Here is a 2,244-nt window from a genome sequence, read left to right as displayed (position 1 = left end):
AGGACAGAAAAACCTCTCAGACCCTTTGTAGAAAGAATTTGCCAATAAATTTCCACCTTAAGAAGTTGGAAAATAAGAGCAACTTAAGCCCATAGAAAGAAGGAATTAACAAAGATACAAGCAGAAATAACTGAAATTTAAGAAACAACAGAGACAATAAACAAAGCCAAAATTTGTTTCTTTGAAAAGATTAATGAAATGGCTAAATCCCTTCCCAGAGTAATAAAAGAAAAAAAAGAAACAAATGACAAAGATCAGGAAATAAGAAGGGGACATTACCAAGGATACAGCAGATAAAGGGATCTCATGAACAACTTAATTCAACAATGCTGTGAGGGACTTCCTTGGTGGTGCAGTGGTTAAGAATCCACCTGCCAATGCAGGGGGCACGAGTTCAAGCCCTGGTCCGGGAAGATCCCACAGGCCGCAGAGCAACTAAGCCCATGCACCACAACTACTGAGCCTGCGCTCTAGAGCCCGAGCCACAACTACTGAGCCCATGTGCCACAACTACTGAAGCCTGCGTGCCACAACTACTGAAGCCCATGCACCTAGAACCTATGCTCCACAACAAGAGAAGCCACTGCAATGAGAAGCCCGCGCACCGCAACGAAGAGTAGCCCCCGCTCGCTGCAACTAGAGAAAAGCCCACGCACAGCAACTAAGACCCAATGCAGCCAAAAATAAATAAGTAAATAAATAAATTTATTAAAAAAAATGCAGTGAAATGGACACCTTTTTTGAATAATGTATCAAAATTGACATAAGATAAAATAAAAACCTGAATAGCCCTATATGTGTTTTAATTACTGAATTCATCATCAAAAACCTTTCACAAAGAAAATTCCAGGCCCATGTGTTTTCTCAGCTGAATCCTATTAAATATTTTTTTAAAATTTACACCAATCTGACACAAACTCTTCCAGAAAATAGAGGAGGAAACACTTCCAATTTCATTTCATGAGGCCAGCATTACCCTGATGTCAAAATCTGACAAAGACATTACCAAAAAAAGACCAATATTCTTTATGAACATAGATGCATGTCTTTAATTATATGTTGGCAAAATGAATATAAGAAATTATATATTATATTAATTATATTAATATTATATATTAGCAAATAAATAGTAAAATATAAAAAAGAGATTGCCTTGTGATCAAGTGGGATTTATTCCAGGAATGCATGTTGGGTTTTATTTAAAAACCCATACACGACTGGCTGCTCTGAAAAGCCATCTTTGCCTTGTTCCCGTGGCCGGCTCCCCGCTCGCCGCCGCGGACTCCAGCAGCTCTATCGCCAGAATCGTGGAACCCCCGCTGTCTTCTTAATCCACCACGTGGGATCACCGGCGTGGCCCGTCATGTCAGACGTGGACACCAGCTCCGAAATCCCCACCAAGGACTTAGAAGAAGGAAGTTGTGGAGGAGGCGGAGAATGGGAGAGATGCACCTGCTCATGGAAATGCTAGTGAGGAAAATGGGGAGCAGGAGGCTGACAACAAGGCAGATGAAGAAGAGGAGGGGGAGGGGGAGGGGGAGGGAGAGGAGGGGGAGGGGGAGGGGGAGGGGGAGGGGGAGGAGGGGGAGGAGGGAGAGGAGGGGGAGGGGGAGGGGGAGGAGGGGGAGGAGGAGGAAGGTGACGGTGAGGAGGAGGATGGAGATGAAGATGAGGAGGCCGAGGCAGCTACACGCCGACGGGCAGCTGAAGACGAGGAGGACGACAATGTTGACACCGAGAAGCAGGAGACCGACGAGGAGGGCTGGACAGCAAAAAAGAAGCTAAACTTAAAGGGCCACGTGACCCAGTCACCCTCCACTTCCCGTCGCGGAAGCTAAACGTGGTCCCCTTCGAGGAGAGTCCTGCCCGCCCACTGCGGCAGCGCCACCCGCAGGTGACACGCGGTCCCCGCCAACGCGAATTTGCAACAGGGGAGGAAAAAAGAACCGCAACTTCCAAGGCCCTGCTTTTTTTACTTAAAGTACTTTAAAGAGGAAACTTTGTATTTTTAATCTACACTTTATATTTTTGTACATATTGTCAGGGGGTCAGCCATTTTTAATGATCTCGGATGACCAAACCAGCCTTCGGAGCGTTCTCTGTCCTACTTCTGCCTTTACTTGTGGTGTGACCATGTTCATTATCATCTCAAAGGAGAAAAAAAAACTTGTAAAAAAAGCAAAAACAACAACAACAAAAAATCTTATTCCGAGCATTCCAGTAACTTTTTTTGCGTATGTTCTT

At 44.9% G+C, this 2,244-nt stretch overlaps 1 pseudogene across 1 annotated transcript; it reads left to right on the top strand.

Annotated features, from left to right (window-relative positions):
- The first annotated feature begins 552 nt into the window (after positions 1 to 552).
- Positions 553 to 1,908, top strand: LOC309654873 (annotated as a pseudogene). The gene has a single exon. The product of its transcript is annotated as an uncharacterized misc_RNA (transcript).
- Positions 1,909 to 2,244: the final 336 nt, after the last annotated feature.

The sequence above is a fragment of the Balaenoptera physalus genome (assembly GCF_965194825.1).
Source record: "Balaenoptera physalus genome assembly, chromosome: 2".
Classification (NCBI taxonomy): domain Eukaryota; kingdom Metazoa; phylum Chordata; class Mammalia; order Artiodactyla; family Balaenopteridae; genus Balaenoptera; species Balaenoptera physalus.
Note: the sequence above shows the minus strand (reverse complement) of the source record. Positions and strands in the feature narration are given on the sequence as shown.